The following is a 21752-nucleotide window of genomic DNA, read 5'->3' as shown; positions in this document are numbered from 1 at the left end:
ATCGGTTTGTTCATGGGTACAAATCCAAGAACAGGCAGAGTGGCCTTTTCATCGAATCTGGCTCTTTTCACCTTGAATTCAGCAAGCATTGTGTTCTTGTATTCCCCATCTCCATGCAGCTTCAAGATGTGTTCCTTCAGTTTTGCCGGTGTGAGACTAGAGTTGCTCAACTTGGCATTGCAAATCATGCAGATAGGACGCTGACTCCCATCACGTTCCGTGATACATGTGAATCTATGTTGTACATATTCGTCTGACCACTTTCTTTTTTTGCTCAACATAATTAGTATGGATTAAAATATTAAGAAAGAAACCATACAACGTACGACTACGACAGTCACATAGTGACTACTGAGCACACTAAATTCCCCGCAACACTGATTGACCAATTAATGTAACGTGATCATCTGCAGTAAGTGATGGCCAAGCGGGGCGTGTCATCACAAATTTACATAATAAGTTGGGTGTATCTTGATCTCCGTGGCAGAGGCTCCGACGAACCCCTGAGACCGACTCACCGAACCCCTAGCGTTCAATAGAACCTCGGTTAAGAACCACTGCTTTAAAGGAAAGACTATCATAACATATATATGCTGTGCTAAGTTCAGAGAGGGAGAAGGAGGAGGATTTTTTTTTTTCATATTGGCCATGGGGGTGAAAACTCAGTATGAGAATGAAAAAAGAGAATTGTCCAGTTTGAAAAGGTCAGGATGATCTTGGTAAGGATTTTTCTCTATAAAAGTTAACAAGCTCTTCACAAAGTACAAAATGGTAGAAGTGGGAGGCACATGTGACCTGCCTGGATTATGTACCTCTGGTACCTTTCACAAGCCTAGCCAGTAAATGTAATGCGTTTTTGAACTTTCTGAATTGTAATTAAAGTAGGGCTTATTTAGATACTATAATAAATGTCAGAAACAATTAATCTTATTAGACCAGAGAGATATATATTAAAAACATTTCCTCATCTCCTGAACATTTTAGAGACAAATGAATCATTTGGCATTGCTAATGTCCAAATCAATTCCATGTTGTTTTTCCTTTACAAAAAGATAGGTGGTCCTTCCAAGGACACTAAGTTACCACTCAGTTGTTGTCTTTTGACTTTGCATGGTATGAGCCCAGCCTTGTGCTTTGCGAATGTTCTAGGCAAGATGGACAGCAAACAAATCCAATAATGTTTTAAACCTTAATAAGAAGGCAAACCCCATCAATGGCAAACTAACAAAACATAACAAAACCTAAAATATCAATACAACCCAAAATAGAATTCAAGGGTTCAAAGTATCAATCTGAATATGCTGTCCAAAATGGAGCAACAAATGATACTCCTCTCCAGTGAAGGGCTGCAAAAACATTCACTACCACACTGTGGGCGTTGTATGGGTGTGGCTTGATGGTCATGTGACCAGGCAGAAGTGGCTTGCCAGCCATGTGACCAGGTGGGAGTGGCTTGACGATCATGTGACTGGGGGTGGTGGCTTAAAGATCATGTGACCGGGTAGGGGTGGCTTATCAACCAAGGTAAGTTTTCAAATACGGTAGGTGCTTGGACTCTTTTTCAGTTGATTAAATCACATTATTTGAATAGCCACAAAAAGGACAAATGATAGACAGCATTATTTGTTGAGGAACACAGTAACATTTTAAGGTTTTGTACTGAACCCACAAGGTTCAATATGATAACAGATTAGGCAAGTAGCTCAATTTTCTTTAATTACTATAAAATTACATTCTAGATAATGATTAAAACGATTAAAGCTTTATGGGTAAAAAGATACTATTTAATTATTTCTTATTTTAAAAGTTATTAAGGATTATACTAAGGTACTAGGGAAGGAAGGACAATAAAAAAACTATTAAGTATTCAATAAATAGTGCATAAACTTACTACGCCCACTGCGCCCCCCCCTCCTGTGGGGAAGCAGCCAATTACTGCTCCTCTCCCTCATTTATTCAAAATGCATAATGCTTCAAACTAGCCAAATTATTTTGGCACATGAGACAGAAAATATGAGTACAGTTCTCTTATTCCAGCAATACAATACAATACCAAGAAAAAAGTGCTTCTGAAAAATAAAATGCTGCTTTTTCCACCTACTTCAGAACTGCTGTTTGAGATCACATTCTACTTAATGGTAAAACTGGCTTTATTTGTAAGGCCAGTCAATTTAGCTGTTGGCAGTGCTATTTCAGTGCAGGAGAAGATAAGAGGAGAACAAGAGAAATAGATTTGCTTGAAATGAATGTAATAAAAAGGGTACATGATAGAAATAAAGCATGTTGCAGAAATGTTTAATACTGAGTATAGAATAAGAATATTGTCCTGGGTTGTTTAATGTGCTTATGGAAAAAGATGTTGTGGAAAGGAATGTTGTGTTGGCATTAGAGATGGGTTCAGCAGGGCACTGCACATATGTGTGGATGCAGATGCTATGTAGATACCTGAAAATCACATTCAGTGATGGTTAGATAGTATGATGCAGTGAGGATTATGGGTATATGAAAGACTATGAAAGCTACCCATTCTTTGAAATGCTTATCCTATTGCTGGGATAATTACCAAGGAAATAATATTTTGTGTTGTATTAATATTGGAGAGGAATGGATTACAAGAGAGTAAGCACATAATGGGTAATACATATAGAAAGAAAGAAGCTAGAGTTGGTTGTTTTCCTAGCCAGTCACTTAGGAGGCAAATTAAAGTCATTAGTGTGAAACTAATTCCTGTCTTGTCAATTTCAGGCAACAGCTGTGAGAAGAATGTAATAAACTAATGAAGGCTACAGAGCTGAGCTGGTTAACGTGCAGTTTATCACTTTTCAAGAACACCTGCACTGTGGAGAAAAGCAGTTCAGGAAGAGATACAAAGGGGGGGGGGTATTTAGTCAGACACAAATTGTGCAAGTTCTCCCACTTAAAAAGATGAGAGAGGGCTGTAATTGATATCATAGGTAGACCTCAACTATGAGAGACAACATGAGAAAACACATCCAGAAAATGACATTGTCTGATTTTTAATGAATTTATTTGCAAATTATGGTGGAAAATAAGTATTTGGTCAATAACAAAAGTTCAACTCAATACTTTGTTATATATCCTTTGTAGGCAATGACAGAAGTCAAATGTTTTTTTGTAAGTCTTCACAATGTTGGCATATACTGTTGCTGGTATGTTGGCCCATTCCTCCATGCGATCTCCTCAAGAGCAGTGATGTTTTGGGGCTGTCACTGGGCAACACGGACTTTCAACTCTCTCCAAAGGTTTTCTATAGGGTTGAGATCTGGACACTGGCTAGGCCACTCCAGGACCCTGAAATGCTTCTTATGAAGCCATTTCTTCAATATCCTGGCGGTGTGCTTGGGATCATTGTCATGCTGAAAGACCCAGTGTTTCATCTTCAGTGCCCTTGCTAATGGAAGGAGATTTGCACTCAAAATCTCACGATACATGGTCCCATTTATTCTTTCAGGTACACGGATCAATCATCCTGGTCTGTTTGCAGAGAAACAGCCCCAAAGCATGATGCTTCACAGTAGGTATGGTGTTCTTTGAATGCAACTCAGCATTCTTCACAGTAGGTGTGGGGTTCTTTGGATGCAACTCAGCATTCTTTCTCTTCCAAACACGACGAGTTGATATTATCCTCTCAATTTCTCATACCTCCACCAAGTCTTTTAAAACAAAGTTTTATCCTGAAACCTACAACTACTTCACTGCAAAAAACATATGGACTACCCACCTAGGTCAATTGGAAGTGCCATTTCCACCCCTGTCCCTGTCAAAAGTGGCATTCCCCAGGGTAGCGTACTAGGTCCTACTCTTTTCATTCTCTTCATCAACGACCTCTGTGATCATATCACAAGCAACTGTGTTCTTTTCGCCGACAATGTAAAACTATTCAACACCACGGACAACACATCTACTCTCCAAAAAGACCTCGACTTTGTCTCAGATTGGTCTGGCAACTTCAAATATCAACCAACAAATGCTCTACCCTCCACATCGGCAAAAAGAATCCAAACCTCATATATAAACTGAATAAACAAAATCTCACAGCCAACCCCCACTCAGTAAAAGACCTTGGAATACTAATATCAAATGACCTAAGTGCTAAAGCCCACTGCAACAATATCACCAAAAAGGCTTCTAGAGTTGTTAACCTGATCCTACGCAGCTTCTGCTCCGGCAATCTCACACTACTCACCAGAGCCTAAAAAACTTTTGCCAGACCCATCCTTGAATACAGTTTGTCTGTCTGGAACCCATACCACATCTCGGACATCAACACCCTAGAAAATGTCCAAAGATACTTCACCAGAAGAGCCCTTCACTCCTCCACTTGGAACAGAATGCCCTATGAAAGCAGACTATCAATCCTAGGTCTAGGAAGCTTAGAACTACGACGCCTAAAACACGATCTAAGTATTGCCCACAAAATCATATGCTGCAACATCCTGCCTGTCAATGACTACTTCAGCTTCAACCGCTACAACACAAGAGCATGCAACAAATTCAAACTTAATATTAATCGCTCCAAGCTTGACTGCAAAAAATATGACTTTAGCAATCGAGTTGTCGAAGCGTGGAACTCATTACTGGACTCAGTAGTATCAACCCCTAACCCCCAACATTTCTCCCTTAGACTATCCACGATTGACCTTTCCAGGTTCCTAAGAGGTCAGTAAGGGGCGTACATAAGTGCACTAGCCTGCCTTTCATCCCCTGTCCAATTTTCTCTTCTTATCTCATATATCATATATCTTTTCTTCCTTCATATATCTTCTCCTCTATTTTTATATCTTCTCTTTATATATAATACCTCATGTCTATTCTCTTCAATATGTATTGTGCATTGGACAAAATAAACAAACAAACAAACAAATAAATAAATAAAGTTCTAAATCCTCAAACATTGGGTTTTAGTTACAGTTCAGTTAATTTTTTTTATTCTATGATCTCCATTTGCTAAACAGCTGCTCCTTATTTTTTGGTCCTTTTGTTCCCCTTTAAATATTAAAGTAATTCTTCTAATGTTTTCTTTTGGCTGTATCACTCACCAGCTTCTAGTTTTAAATTCCTCCTCCCAGTTGACTCCAATCTTTCAAATTTAATCCTGCTGTTTATGGCTGCCACAGCTGGGATGACACTTAACATTGTCTTCCATTCACTGCAGGCTGAGAAGACTAAGATGGCTTCCTGGGGGGGTGTTACTCCACAGTTTACCAGCAGGAGCCTCTCTTTCCCCCACCCTACATGGAGGTTCTCACTGAACCAGGTGTCCTGGCAGCGCAGATATCAGGGTTCCCCTGCAGAGTACAGGGAACACCGTAGCGCTGTGCTGTTGGACACACCCCTTCTGACTGACCCAAATTTGATTTTACCTCATTATCCTGGGACACGTATATTTTCCTTCATTTGCGAATAGTTGCTGTCCAAGGCAATTGCTAAATGGGGACTACTGTAACTGAAACGGAAAATTGATTGCCATTTATGTATGACTTCCAATCATTCAAAATGAGAGAAACTAGATAAATGTATATACATTAATAGTAAATTTACTAAAGGGAACATCAGAAAGGGAAGGGAACATGAGAAATATTAAGATGTGTAAAGTCTAAAAACATAGGTCATGTATGGTTGGATGAACCCTGCAAACTACAATACAGATCTATACATTTTTGTTTAATATATGGGAACTCTACTGGAAATGTTCAATAATAAATTGACACAATATCTGAAAAAATGATAATTATATTAAGCAGCCTTCAGGAAAGTCCACTCCACTCTAAACCATTATTTGGTCCTGTTGCATATTGCAGAAAAATATTCCAGTCCCCTAAGGAGAGAAACCATTTGCTGTGTTTATGGTGCTGAGGACTATGTTGACTCTGTTCCAGATACCAACTCTGGTAAAACTCAACAAAATGGTACCTGACCAATGATTAATCTTTCATATAAGAGCTCATATAAAATGTGGCAATGTTCTTTTTTAAAAACAACAAACATCCCCTCTATGAATAATGGTGCACTCTAGAGCTGTATTTTGGCCCCAGCACTTTATTAATTAGGCAAAGTCTCTGGAACATAAGATCACAAAATGCAATTACTACACTGTTCTCTAGCTCATTTAAGCATCTCTTACCAAATACCTGGCATATGGCCTTACATTTCATCTACATCACAGTGCTTACAAGATGACTTTTGTACTGGCATTATGAAATACTTTCCCATCACCAGTCATGCTATGAAGATTTCAGGGAAACCTCTTCTATGTCAGACTTTTATAAAACTGTTCTATAGTTTTCTCTCAGTAAAGTGATTAATTTGGGGATTCATATTCTAGGATCCAGAGTTTCAAAATGCCCCTCCCTTCCTCTTAGTAATCCTCAACGTTTTCCTCAGGCCTGCAACTAGCTCCACAGCTTTCTACATTCCTGACTTCAATTTTGGCATCCAGGAGTTGTACTTCACCCCATAAAGTAGTAAAATGCCTATTCATTCATCACTTTCCTACCTTCACTGATTGGAAAAAACAAAGTGAAACAGTCGAGTGTATTTTTGTTCTTTCAGAGAACAAAATTTCAAATCATTGCTCTCTATGCTGTTAGTGAAAGATGCTAGTAGATGCCTTTTTTGGGGGGGTCTATTTATCTACAGCTATGAGGAAGATTACTAGACAAGATACATTGTCTTAGATAGAAGAAATAGAATGTTTAGTGCTACCATATCTAGGTTGCAAAAAAACCCAAAACCTACATCCAGATGACAGTAAAAGTTTAGGATTTTTTATAGCTATTTCCTGATATCTAACAATACCCTTTTTTGTTTGTGGGTTCTTTTTTCAGTTAAATATGATAGCTTTGATGCAGCTGGAAGTGAAAACTCAGCTGATCACAGCACTAGGTTAAATGAATTAAATGAGAGGGTCCACATTTCACAAAGGCAATGGAGGCATGACTTTTAGGTTAAAGTTATCGTGGCAATGACAAGAAAGCATGCATTCATACATGACACTTCATAAAAACATAATTTACAATGGCTAACCCACACAAGAAAACAGATTATATTTTAATATGATTTGTGGACTTGGACCAGGGGTGTCAAACTTGCGTCGTCATGTCACGTGACATATCACAACTTTCCCGTTTCGCTAAACCAGATGCGAGCACGGCCACTGCATGACGCATCTGGCCCACAGGCCGCAAGTTTGACTCTCCTGACCTAGACCTTGTATTTTTTAAATTGTGGTCTCCAGCTTAACACATTATGTGAATTAACCCAATGTTCATTTGACATTCAGAGTGATAAGTAAACTACACATCAGGTTTATTCAGAGTCTAAGAACCCAATTTAGATAGCTGAATAACAATTTGCATCACACTTCATGAACACACCTGAGCTATGGATAAACAGTGTTTAAGCAAAATTGGCTAGTATATTTACACGCAAACTTTCCATTTCTTGTCATGTGCCAGTAAAGCAAAACCTTATTTACATTGCGACATGTGTTGCAATTACTTACCAATAAGTGACAGCACAAAGGTTCCTACAGAGTAGAACTCTTTATGCTGTTGGCCACCAATAGAAATGGTAAATATCAATACCTCACAGACAAATATTAATGTGCAATACCTATTTGTTACTTTAGCTAATGGAAATTTGGAGCAAAGTGTTAAGTCCAGCCAAATCATGAGCAAGCCATCGAACAGTACAACAAGTCTATTGAGGAAGAACAGCAAATGGAATACAGTGAATGAGGGAGAATGCTGAAGCAAAACGAATTGCCGCAGCCACAGTCTGACAGCTCTTTTATATTGAGCTGTCAGGTGAAGCGACCAATAGGAGATGCCAGAGTTCCCGCTCTGGCAAACCATCAATTAGAAGCGACACATAGGAGGGAGAGGGTGGGTGGGTGGGTGGGACAGAGAAAGAAAGAGGGAGAGAGAGGGAAGGAGGGAGGGAGAGTGAGAGAGGGAGTGAGGGGAGAGAGACAGAGATCTCCATTTCATGCATTTAATAATTAATCCTCTAGTAATAAGACCTAGCATTAACCTCTTGTCCAGCGTGGAACAATAACAGTAGATTAGTAGCTTCTAGTACACAGTATCTTATTTTCTTTTTTCTGTTGTTTCAGGTTCAGATATATTATTTTATTTATTTATTTATTTATTTATTTATTTTTATTTATTTATTTGATTTTTATGCCGCCCTTCTTCTTAGACTCAGGGTGGCTTACAATGTGTTAGTAATAGCACTTTTTAACAGAGCCAGCATAGTGCCCCCACAATCCAGGTCCTCATTTTACCCACCGCAGAAGGATGGAAGTCAACCTTGAGCCGGTGATGAGATTTGAACCGCTGACCTACAGATCTACAGTCAGCTTCAGTGGCCTGCAGTGCAGCACTCTACCTGCTGCACCACCCCAGCTTTTTTTTTTTATTATTATTATTATTATTATTATTATTATTATTATTATTATTATTATTATTATTATCTGAAATGTGATCCGTGCTTCTGAAAGGTCAGTGGGCTTCCGACATGCCAGGCTCATCTTGGGTAGGTCATAGGCTGGAATTGGACATCATAAAATCATTACTAGTCTATATTTTACAAAGTTTTTAATCTATACAGTATTTTACAAAGCAGATAAAGCTGTTCTCATAATAGATTTATGCAAGTTAATTCTGATGAATTAGAGATTTGATTTGGGGTTTCCTGTGAAGTATCGCTGATATTACCTAGTTTGTAATATCAGAAATGTCTACAAGAAAACAACCAAGCTCAGAAAGCACCAAGGAGACCGTAGGTTTGAGATTTTAGATTCAAAAACATATGGACTCAAAGTGGACTGCATTGATGATGTTACATAAAAAATACATATGCTGTATTTTGAGTCTTCGGAGAAGGGCAATATACAAATCTAATAAATAACAACAACAACAACAGTAATAATAATAATAATAAATAGTAAATAATAATAATAATAATAATAATAATAATAATAATTATTATTATTATTATTATTATTATTATTATTAATTGGATTTGTATGCCGCCCCTCTCTGCAAACTCGGGGTGGCTAACAACAGTAACAAAACAGTATAATCCAATACTAAAAACAGTTAAAACCCATTATATAAAAACCAATCATACATACAGACATACCATGCATAAAATTTTAAAGGCCTAGGGGGAAAGTGTATCTCAATTCCCCCATGCCTGGCGGCAGAGGTGGGTTTTAAGCAGCTTACAAAAGGCAAGGAGGGTGGGGGCAATTCTAATTTCTGGGGGGGAGTTGGTTCCAGAGGGCCGGGGCCGCCACAGAGAAGGCTCTTCCCCTGGGTCTCGTCAAACGACATTGTTAATTATTATATGGAAACATTCAAAATCTTGTAATAGCTTCATTTTGGGGCAGACCTGGACAAAAAAAATAACATGTGTATTACCAGACATTAGCCATGCCAATTTTAATGTTTATGATGCTTTTTTAAGGAACAAGCAGCAGGGATGAAAAAAAACCACCCCATAATCTTCCACTTGGTTCACCAAAATATCTTTTCTGAATAAACACAGAAATTATCTCCATCATCTTAAACAATTGTTTGGTTGGGTTTTTTTTTTTTTTTAAACCCATTTTTGAAAATCAGTTCTGTTTCAGCTGGCATGAGATTGAAAATAAATCATTGATTTGTTCTTTGGGGGCGGGGAGGACAACTGAAAGACTGATCCTTCTTGAAAAGCATTCCCTCATCATCATCAGCTTTAGTGAGGATGGACAGGACAAATTGATAAAGCTTGCCCTGGACAGGGCTCAGTTTTATTCAGGTTGTTTTTGGCTTGTAATGTTCTATTGTATGTGTTGTACTTAGCATAGGCATCAGTAATGTGGTGTAGTGAAATAAGCAGGCTCCAGAGAAAGTTTGGCATAAACAAGAGGGCATTTATAGCTGCATCAATCTCTGAAAGCAATTGATGTTTGGTCCAGCAGCTGTTTTGTTAGCCCAGTGCTTCTCAATTATTTTCTGTTACACCCCCACCCAGGAAGAAGTAAAAATTTCATGTCCCCTCCAACTCTCCATTGAAGCACATTTCGCAGCCCACCCTGCCTGACCTGCCACCCACAAATTGCACCCCACCATGAGATGCACATCTTACCTGACACTTCTACTGGTACCTACATTGCATTCCTTGGTGTTGTGTCCAGGGCAGCCCGTTCTAAAAAAAAAAATCTCGCAAGTTCGATAAGTTTGATTAAACTTGCAAGATGTTTTCTTTTAGAACAGGCTGCCCTGGACACAACACCGAAGAATGTGATGGAGGTACCGGTACAAGCTACCAAAATTTTTACTACCACAATATGACTGTGGCTTATGCTCATGTCCAGTCAATGAAGCAGTGGAAGTGAAGTGCTGGTGCCTGGAGGCTGTTCGGGTCTGGATAGGTGTCAACAAGCTCAAACTCAATCCAGACAAGACGGAGTGGCTGTGGGTTTTGCCTCCCAAGGACAATTCCATCTGTCCGTCTATCACCCTGGGGGGGAATTATTGACCCCCTGAGAGAGGGTTCACGTCCTCCTCGATCCACAGCTAACTTTGGAACACCATCTTTCAGCTGTGGCGTTTGCCCAGGTTCGCCTGGTGCACCAGTTGCGGCCCTATTTGGGCAGGGAGTCATTGCTCACAGTTGCTCATGCCCTCATCACCTCGAGGTTCAACTACTGCAATGCTCTCTACATGGGGCTACCTTTGAAAAGTGTTCGGAAACTTCAGATCGTGCAGAATGTGGCTGCGAGAGCTATCGTGGGGCTTCCTAGATTCGCCCACGTTTCTATAACACTCCGTGACCTGCACTGGCTGCCGATCGGTTTCCAGTCACAATTCAAAGTGTTGGTAATGACCTTTAAAGCCCTTCATGGCATTGGACCAGAATACCTCCGGAACCACCTTCTACCGCACGAATCCCAGCGGCCGATAAAGTCCCACAGAGTTGGCCTTCTCCGGATCCCGTCGACCAAACAATGTTGTTTGGTGGGCCCCAGGGGAAGAGCCTTCTCTGTGGCAGCCCCGGCCCTCTGGAATCAACTCCCCCCGGAGATTAGAACGGCCCCCACCCTCCTTGTCTTTCGCAAGTTACTCAAGACCCACCTATATCGCCAGGCATGGGGGAATTAAGACATCTCCCCCAGGCTTTCTTATATTTTATGTTTGGTATGTATGTGCTGTATGGTTTTTAAATTGTTGGGGTTTTTTATATACTTTTATTATTAGATTTGTTCCATTGTTATACTGTTTTTATTACTGTTGTGAGCCGCCCCGAGTCTTCGGAGAGGGGTGGCATACAAATCTAATAAATTGAATTGAATTGAATGCCCTGCATCTTTCTCTGTAAATTGAATGCTCTGGGGTGGAGCTCCATTTTTGCTACCCCCCTGCATTCCCCCCCCCAATCCGGGCAGCAGCCCACACATGGGTACAAGTGTCAGGTAGAATGCGCATCCTACTCCCTGTGGGGGGAAAAAAGCACGTCTCCTGGGGTCACACATACCCTGGCATCGCCCTGTATCCCCTCAGGGGGCCCCACTCCACTATTTGAAAAGCACTATTTGAAAAGCACTTAGCACTAAGTTACCTTAATATTTGTTTATTAATGAGAGACTGTAATGACTATGCAGAATGTAAAAGTAAGGTTTGATCTTAGAGCAGCGTTTCCCAACCAGTGTGCCGCGGCACACTAGTGTGCCGCGAGACATGGTCAGGTATGCCGCGAAACTCCTACAGAAGCTCCAGCTGGGCGGGGCGCTGTCGGTGCCTCCGACCTGGAGCTCCCACTCGCAGCTGCCCCCCTGCTACTGCCCGATGCCGCTGTTGCTGGCGCTCTCCTGCTGGGCCCCAAAGACGGAAGGCGGGAAAAAAGGAGAGCTTCATTCTTCGCACCGGCAGCAAGAGGAGGAGGGGCACCATCAGCAGCAGCACCAGGTAGTAGCCAGGGGATGGCAGTGGCAAGAGCTCCAGGGTGGAGGTGCCAGCAGTGCCCCGCCCAGCTGGAGCTTCCCTGGCGGGGGCGGCAACCAATGTCCTTTGGGGCCAGGAGGGAAGGCACTGGCGGTGGGAGCAGGTGGGTGCCGGGCCGTGCATGCCTGCGCCAGTGCACCCCAAAATGCCCCCCGCACACCCTTTTCCAAGGGCGCACCCGAAGCCGCGGCCGCCCCCCACGCCTCTAGCCCCCTCGCGCCCCTGGCTACTCGCCGCTGCCTTCGCCGAAAGCACTTTTGTCCCGGGCTCTCAGCGAGGGGGCTGCAGGAGAGGCGGCGAAGGTGATCTCTCTCATTCTCCGGAGGCTGGCGAAAGTGATTTTCAATGTCGGGCGCGCGGGCCGGCGTGCGCTCTCCCCCTCCCCCTGCCACATTCAAAGTAAGCTGGCAGGGGGATGGGGAGAGAGAGCGCGTCGGCCTGCGCGCCCAACATTCAAAATCACTTTCGCCAGCCTCCGGAGAACGAGAGAGATTGCCTTCTCCGCCTCTCCTGCAGCCCCCTTGCTGAGAGCCCAGGACAAAAGTGCTTTCGGCGAAGGCAGCGGTGAGTAGCCAGGGGCGCGAGGGGGCTAGAGGCGTGGGGGGCGGCCGCGGCTTCGGGTGCGCCCTTGGAAAAATCACTTTCGCTAGCCTCCTGAGAACGAGAGAGTGAGAGCGACAGAGCAAGATAGAAAGTGAGAAAGAGAGAGAGAGACAAAGAGACAAAGAGGGGGTAGAGAAAGAGATAGCAAGAGAGAGAGAATGAGAGAGAAAGTGTGAGAGAGAAAACAAGAGAAAGTGAGAGAGAGAAAGGGGGAGAGAAAGAGATAGGAAGAGAGAGAACGAGAGAAAGAAAACAAGAGAGAAAGAGAGAGAAAGCAAGAGAGAGAGAAAGAAAACAAGAGAGGGAAAGTGAGAAAAAGAGAGAGGAGCAAGAGGGGGAGAGATAGAGAAAGAGGGGGAGAGATAAAGAGAGAGAAAGAAAGAAAGAGAGATGAGAGAGGAAGGAAGAGAGTGTGAGAGAGGAAGATAGAAAGAGAGAAAGAAAGAGAAAGAAAGATGAGTAAGGAAGAAAGAGTGAGAGAGAGAGAAAAAAGCAAGAGATAGCAAGAGAGACAGAGAGAGAGAGAGAGCAAGGGAGAGAGAAAGACATAGAGGGAGGGAAGGAGGGAGAGAGAGAGCAAAAAAGAGAGGAAGAAAGAAAGAAAGAGGGATGGAGAAAGAGAAAGAAGGGAAGGAAGAGAATGAGTGAGGGAGAAATAGAGCGAAAGGGAGGAAGAGAGAGATTTTTTTTGTCCAAACTTTTCTTTAGCCGCCCCCCCCCCCGTTCAATGTTCCCCAGGATTTTGAAAATATGAATTGTGCCGCGGCTCAAAAAAGGTTGGGAAACACTGTCTTAGAGCAAGCCCTGGATTGGTCAATTCCGAGTCCACACTCACCATCACTAAGAGCTGAGCTGAACAGAAATATCACATTAGCATAATCAAAGGTAAAGTTTAATGGTGGCTACACCAAAGGAACTGAGAAAGTAAAGGAAGCTTAAAAGTAGAACACTGATAGGTAGTTACATATTCAGTGAAAAATCCATTGTTCAATAATTCATAGTGTCAGAGTCCATTTGAAATTTAATTCCACCCTTCCAGAATTCTCCACATATAGGGAAATGAAGTTACAATATTATAGTGTCTATGTCTATTAAATCTGTAATAAAGCCAGAAGCAGCTTATGTGTCCATGGCCTGGAGCACTTTGTTGCCATTTAATTTGATTAGTTGCATTGAAGTGGGTCTCTGATTCATCATTCTGCAATGATAGATAACTTTGCTGAATTGATATGCCTCTTCAAAGTTTTGCAGAGCACATGTAATATGGATACAGAATAGGTTTTTTTCTTTTCATAATGACAAAACCTGGGTGTTCCCCTGAAAATAACTGCAATATGATTTGGGAATAATAAGGGCATTTTGTTTTTATTATTTGCTTTTTCCTAATGCTTAATTTGACTATCAAATGCACTGGCAACAGTTGTAGAGAACATTTGATTCAGAATGTCTATAGAGATTCTCAGTCATCCAGGTCATAGTTGTCCCAAAGGTGATTGTTTCAAGCTAGGCAACTGGACACTCAGATTTTTCTTTGAAGACATTTCACTTCTCATCCAAGAATCTTCTTCAAGTTTCAAATTTCAAGTTTAATTGGATTTGTATGCTGCCCCTCTCCGAGGAATCAGGGTGGCTCACAGCATATACAAAAGACAATAGTAGGTCAATCCAATTAATATACATAAAAAACAATCCTTAAAATTCTGATTTTTTTTTAAAAAAACCTTCCATTAACATTCAGTCAACAAGCATACTAAAAACATTCACTGGTCAGGGGGAAGATCTAGTAACCCCAGGCCTGGTGGCAAAGATAAGTTTTCAAACTCTTACGGAAGGCAAGGAGGGTGGGGGCAGTGTGAATCTCCGGAGGGAGCTGATTCCAGAGGGCCTGCCCTCCCACAGAGAAGGCTCTTCCTTTAGGTCCCACCAGCTGACATTGTTTGGTCGACCGGACCCTAAGAAGACCAACTCTGTGGGACCTCACTGGTCGCTGGGATTCGTGCGGCAGGAGGCAGTCTTGGAGATATTCTGGTCCTTTGCCATGTAGGGCTTTGGAGTTCTTGAGCTGAAAGAAAATGTCAGTTCTGGAACTGAAAGAAAAACCAGGAAGACCAGTTGCCTATTGAACAAAGCACCCTTGGGACTTTGTTTCAGAAACCATTTACTGTAGATGGTTCAGAAAGGGGATAAAATATGAAGACTTTAAATTATCAATTTATTTATTATTTGGATTTGTAGGCCGCCTAACTCCTTACGGACTCAATGGCTTAGTATCAGTTTACTACCTCCAAAATCTCTGGCCACAGATTCAATACTTAAATACACTTAAATGCCAGTTGCTTGGAAGAATCAGAAGGCTATTACCCATGATTGTGTATTTTCCTAAAGACGTCTAGTTACCCACTGGGTATACAGTAGAATTTTGGACTTGCTAGGCATTAGGACCCAGTGTTATAGACTGCAGAATCACACCATCCCTTCTGATCTCCATCTAGCTTGGAAAGATTGCTGCTACTTTAAATTTCCCCAGAAGCTTAGAAAGTACTTACGGTAATTATTACTAAAGTGGTAGCTCTAGGGCTGCAATTAGCGATTCAAAAAGAAGCTGTTGCTGGTAAAACCACAATAGCAGGAAAGAGCGTTCACAATCACAGGAAGTTGTGATCAGTATTTGTTGTACTGATTTCTTGTTGCTGAATTTATTTCCTCCATAATATTTTGTCTTTAATATGCTTCTTTCTTGCACTCTGATGGCTGGTTTTTGAGAAGGGGAGGTTTAATATAAGAAATGTGCATATTCTGCAAAGGTAAGCAACTTTTTTTCTTCCCTTGATCAGCATTTTGATTTGGTTTGGATTTCTTTGAAAGCTTTGAAAATGAATATACAATGTACTCTTGCAGAAAGAATAGTGTCACTATGAAAGATTTGTTATAGTGGTACAATTTTTCCATTAATGCTTCCACTTTCTACATTTACCACAATAGTTTAGTTAAATGGAAAACACACATTTTTTCCAGCTGACTCAGATTTATTTTTATTTGTTGTAGCTTGTACCTAATCAACAGTTTTATTTGGCAAAATGTGGCTTGTCATAAATATGGAGACCATACAATCTAAACAATCAGAAACTGCCTAAACAAAGTATGTGAAGAGAGTATGTCACTGAACACAAGTTTATTTTCAGTGGCAATTATTTCTCCCATTGCTTGAATATTTTCTGTATGCTTGTTTCTTTGGACACACAAACTCTTGCCATGAATTGTTTATTGCTTTTTGTGTTGGGCATGCAATCTTTGGGCACAGGTTTAGGTGCTTAATTTGTTTGCATGTGGAAAAAGCTCTCATTTAGCAGTGAATTAGACTAGAATAATTTTGCCAAGACATGCCTGATGGGTGGTCAGTTCAATCATTTATGAAATAGGATGCCCATATGCAAAGTCAGGCTTTGTTTACTGCTACATGATTTGTTGAGACACAGAGATGTACAATCCTACATCCAACTGTTATTTCCATCATGCACATGCATGCAGATTGTCTATTTGTAAATGTATTTTGTAAATTTTAATCATAAGTTGTTTTGAGCACTTAATTAAGCAGAAAGATAGAGGATACATTTTTTTAAAAAATAAACACACCAAGTACTTCCTATTTGTTTTTTTTCAGTGACATGGTTTTCCATGCAATAAAGCAGAAGGATATGGCCAGTGCTTAGATTTTTTCTTACATAAAACCTGTATCTGAGCAGCAATGTTACCATAGTCTGTCATGAACATAAAATGCCACAGGATCATAACTGACTGGCTCATTTAAGCAGAACGTTCCAACCATTTCAGATCAAGAACTGAATGTAATATTCCATGGACCACAGTTGTATAACATGGTGAGACTCAGGACAAAAGTTTAAATGCAATGTAAAATATTTTTTAAAGTAAACATTAATTATGCCTCCTCCTCATGCACTGAATAAGCTTTCATTTCAAACACTTTGGAGTTCAGAATTTACAAAAATTTTTGAAAGAGCTGCAGATTGTGTACTTAATTTTTTAAAATTGAAAACTGCACGTAACTCTTGTGAAAACTACTAGAAGATGCTCATGGGGAAAACAAAAGATAAATTGCAGTTGAATAAACTGCATCTACTTCCTTTCAAAACCAGGATCATGTCAGCCCAACTCTCCCTCTCTATTATGTAGAATATCCACCATTTCATGCTTCTGAAAATGGTTGAATGGGAGTAGCAGAGGGCTATGAAAATAAACCCTTCAGGCAACAGAAAGGAATGGGGGCACGATGGCTCAACAGTTAAATATGTATAGCTGGTCAGCTGGAGAACTGACAGCCTGGTTCAAGACCCAAGTGCTGTGCAATGGAGTGAATTGCTGTTACTTGCCCAGCTCATGCCCACCTAGTAGCTCGAAAGCATGCAAATGCAAGTAGACTAATTGGCACCATTTCTGTGGGATGGTAATAGAATGTCATGTACCTTTGACATATAGCCATGCTGGCCACATGACCATGGAAATTGTCTTCAGACAACACTGGTTTCCTCAGCCAAGAAATGGAGATGAGCTGATTGCTTATTTGACCCCTATGACAATCATTAAGTTCTGTACCACATGTTTCTTGACAAATCTATATTTTCTTTTATGTACACTGAGAGAATATGCACCAAGACAAATTCCTTGTGTGTCTAATCACACTTGGCCAATAAAAAGTTCTATTCTATTCTATTCTATTCTAATCACACCCCACCCCAGAGTCAGACATGACTGATCCAGGAAATCGGTACCTTTAATAGAGAGGGAAAGCAACCTGAGGTTCTAGTTCTTGGTCTAGGCCAGTGATGGCTAACCTTTTCCTGACCGAGTGCCCAAAGTGCACACACAAAATCCCAAAATGCAATGCACGCGTGGCCCCCACATGCACCCTGCCCCAGTGCATGTGCAGCAGAGATTCAAAGACCAGCTGGCTGGTGGGAGGTGCACATGCATTCACAGCGGAACTGAGCTCAAGCAATGGCTCATGTGCCCAGAGAGAGGGTGCTGCATGCAATCTCTGGCACGCTGTCATAGGTTCGCCAACACCGGTCTAAGCTGCACACATTCAAAGATGCTGTGTATCCTGGATATTTATACAGATATTCCTCCTATTATTTTTTAAACAGATTAAAAACAATATAGTAAATATGAAAGAATAAAGAAAACAGATAGAAAAAAGAAAGAAAATAAAAGATTAGAAAATGCGCACTTCCGATGCTATGTGAACTAGTAGGAGAGGTATATGGAATCCACCCCTGTGTGAGTTGAGTTTTCCCACCATAAAGACTCTGCCTTATGGCACACCTGGATATGTGTTATCTTTCATTCCTTTATAGGCATGAATCAGCTAAGGTGTGGTTGTAGGCAATAGGTTATGCAGATATATTGTATGATTATGCCAGAAATCCAGTTGCTTAGAAAACCATTAAATGAAGTGGCTGAGATTCCAAAAGGAAGTTTAAGAAGGACTACCATGCCATATTTGGGTTTCAAACATTCAAAAGACCATGACATACCAACGAAGAGTACAGAAAGCACAAATTATTTGCTTCACATAGTAGTTACACAGGTGCTTATAGACTAAATGTGGCCGCTTTAATTTAAATTCAATCATTTTATGGCCTTCCTAAGCATTGTCTTTATATATTCCAGAAGATCTCAAAATGTCATTCTATATGCTTAAAAGGAACATACAAAATATCCAGTTTTGTACTCTTCCATTGTATTAACATGACATAACCGCCTGCTACCGCACAAATCCCAGCGACCGATAAGGTCCCACAGAATTGGCCTTCTTCGGGTCCCGTCAACCAAACAATGTCGTTTGGCGGGCCCCAGGGGAAGAGCCTTCTCTGTGGCAGCCCCGGCCCTCTCGAATCAAGTCCCACTGGAGATTAGAACTGCCCCCAGACTCCTTGTCTTTCGTAAATTACTCAAGACCCATCTATACCGCCAGGCATGGGGAGTTGAGACACCTTTCCCCCAGGCTTTTTTATATTTATGTTTGGGTATGTATATGTTGTTTCCTTTTTTAAATATGATAGGGTTTTATGTGCTTTTTAATATTAGATTTGTTTTCGCTGGAATATTGTTTTTATTGTTGTTGTGAGCCGCCCCGAGTCTTCGGAGAGGGGCGGCATACAAATCTAATAAATAACAATAACAATAATAATAATAATAATAATAATAATAATAATAATAATAATCTATTAGTAAAAACACAATCCTCCAGATGAATATTACAATATTTACATTCTAAGTCTGCTTAGAAGCATTAAAAAGAGCTAATGTAAATGTCCTGTGCTGTTGGAGAATCGTTAAATAAGTAAACATGTATTTTACAAATAAGTATAATCTATGATATAGGACCTGTCACTTTTTATGTATGCGCAAAATGTGCACTTCTCTCACAATGTAGACTGGTGGGGAAGGTAAGTAGAACTCACCCCTGCCTATCCCTATCCCTATCCTACATCTGTGTAATTGGAAAAGACTAAAAAAATCCACCAAGACAAATATCAACTATACACTTATCCAAGTCCAGTTGACGGGCAAAGTGTCACCTCGAGAAGGGCGTCATAGAAATCAAAAAATCAAAAAATCAAAAAAATCAAAAAATCAAAAAATCAAAAAATCAAAAAATCAAAAAATCAAAAAATCAAAAAATCAAAAAATCAAAAAATCAAAAAATCAAAAAATCAAATCAAATCAAAAAATCAAATCAAATCAAAAAATCAAATCAAATAAACAAACAAACAAACAAACAAACAAATAAAGTTTTAAAAATTGTTCAATATTTTGTTTAACTTTTTAAAATTTTGGAGGTAGATATATTAGTAGGTGAAATTCATATGAAACTTATTGTACATGTTTGTTTATTTATTTATTTATTTTATTCTTTGTCCAATATACAATACATATGGAAGAGAATAGACATTAAGTAATATATATAACGATAGAAAATAAAAAGAAGAGAAGTAGAAGTAGAAGGCACCAGGTCCCTGGAAAGAAATTTTAAACTTTAAGTCAATAGTTGATCAATAAGAATAAAACTTAAATTCTAACTTTCAAATCTACTTCAAGCCATAGTACTGACAGGCACTTAAAGCTATTGAAACATGGTTTGAAGGAAAATTGATTGTGCTTTTTAAGCTTAATATGTTTAAGAATGAATCAGACAGATGTACAACAATTGGACTGGAAATTTGGGGTACTGTAACTCATGAATTTCTGCAAAGTTAATTGACTTTTCCTTCTGTCTCAGTCCATGAACCTTTGCACAGAAATATCTGTTGGTTTTAGTTTTACTACACTTCTGAAAATTAGATACAAATTAATATGTTTCTTTGGGAGAGCTCAGATTTTTTTTTAAAAAGACCAGCAAATCTCTACTGTGTTTATACACTCCGTTATGCATGTTTATTTAGTGACTGCTACAATAAAGGAATATAATTTATATGGGCGGGAAGTATAGAACAAAAAGCTACTCATAGACTTTGAACATGCCGATTACCTTTGTATAGATATATTTTTCTGCAATTCAAATGAGGCCTTATGGTAACCCATGGTGACTATTCGGGTTTATAATATTTCTTGTCTAGTTTTACTTAAATTGGACCTTAATAATCAGTCTTGCATTTTTCTGTGAAGATTTTTTTAAAGTGCTGCTAAGCTGCTAAGTTATTTTTTTATCTGATTCTGCCTTCCATGAAGACTCATATCATTATATCTGCATGCTTAAAGTATGGTTTGACTTCCTAGAACATACATTGCAAGTTAACATGGCTTATCACATAGAAATGGCATAATGCTACTGCATACTCTTATTTCTGAAATGTTAGTCAACAGTTAATAACTGTACTGCAGGGTAGTGGTCATTATTCAACCATTAAATAGTCCACATTGAGCTTCAGTCTAATTTTATGCCATCTTCTGTCTCATTTTAAAAGAGAGTTTTTAAAAAGAGAGTTTTTACCATACATAATCACATCTGGTAAAAACAGTTCTGTGGGTGGAGCTTGGTGAGTAGGGCGGAGCTTGGTGGGTGGGATTGGTAGGCATGGCAGGGGAAGAATACTTTGAAACCTCCATTCCCACCCCATTCTAGGGGAGGATATTGCAAACGCTCTATTCCCTCTCAATCAGCTGTGATTCAGGTGGCAGAGAATAGATGAGGGTGGGGCCAGTATTTACCAGTTTTCTGAACTACTCAAAATTTCCGCTACCAGTTCCCCAGAACTGGTCAGAACCCGCTGGATTCCACCTATGGTGTGTGTCATAAGTTTCCAGATGACAAAAATTCTCTCAAGAAATAATCTAGTGTAAATGCAAATCAAAACAGTTTTTTAAACCACATAGCATATCTCACGAGAAAGTAACATAGAACAGTTTTGAAAAGCTTGTCATGAAAGTAGTTAATGGATCCCAATTGTCACTAGATTCCATATTTTGTGGCAATTAACGCCATTCTCCTCTTCCTTGTGTCTTAATTCATCCATAGACATGTAGTTACAGCTATATGAAGTACAATTCAGTACTTCAGAATTTGCAAGTTAATGTAGCCTTACAAAAAAGTAGGTTTAGCTCATCTTATTGAGTTTCCTGTGTGGTTTACCCAGGGAGAATGACATGAATTCTGCAATAGGATTCCATTTCTTAATAACTTGCTTCATTAGGGTGGGTCCTTCCTTAGTTTCTTTCTCTGACCATCGAGAAACTGCAAGCTCCTCCTTGCTTGCAGTATTTCATCTCCCCTTTCCCCAAGGTCACACATGCATTCCATTATAGGAGGTGACTGAAGTTATGTGGAGATTGATGGAGAAAGGATGGGATGGTTACTGAAAGACTAGTTTACAAGAAATTTGAAACTGCTGGTATCCAGTTGTAGTTATTGAATGCCAAGTCTGCCTAAAGTAAAGGTCGCCTCATCTTACATTGTCAGAATGTGGTTGGAGGTGGGGGCATTTCCCCTCTTGGGATGTCCTCAATTAAGTCTTTCATAGCCACAAATTAAGAGGAAGGAAAATGGAGTGGTGTTGTCATCCCAAAGACAATTGGATGTAAGGCCTTACTAGTAAAACTGCTCTCTAAGACGCTACT

General features: G+C 40.1%; 1 protein-coding gene across 3 annotated transcripts in view; it reads left to right on the top strand.

The window, feature by feature from the left end:
* The window catches only part of TSPAN8 (tetraspanin 8), a 50968-nt gene that overhangs the window by 2862 nt on the left and 26354 nt on the right, over positions 1 to 21752 (top strand). The window contains exons 1-2 of one of the 3 annotated variants that reach the window (XM_070755695.1): positions 15331 to 15421; positions 16279 to 16495. The exons of 1 other annotated variant lie outside the window; for it this stretch is intronic. The gene's annotated coding sequence lies outside the window, so the exon portion shown is untranslated. Of the gene's footprint in view, positions 1 to 15205; positions 15422 to 16278; positions 16496 to 21752 lie in introns of those variants that run through there. One more of the 3 variants, XM_070755694.1, reaches the window with a different exon arrangement.

Source organism: Erythrolamprus reginae, chromosome 6 (assembly GCF_031021105.1).
Source record: "Erythrolamprus reginae isolate rEryReg1 chromosome 6, rEryReg1.hap1, whole genome shotgun sequence".
NCBI classification, from domain to species: Eukaryota; Metazoa; Chordata; class Lepidosauria; order Squamata; family Dipsadidae; genus Erythrolamprus; species Erythrolamprus reginae.
This window is presented reverse-complemented; position numbering and strand designations above follow the sequence as displayed.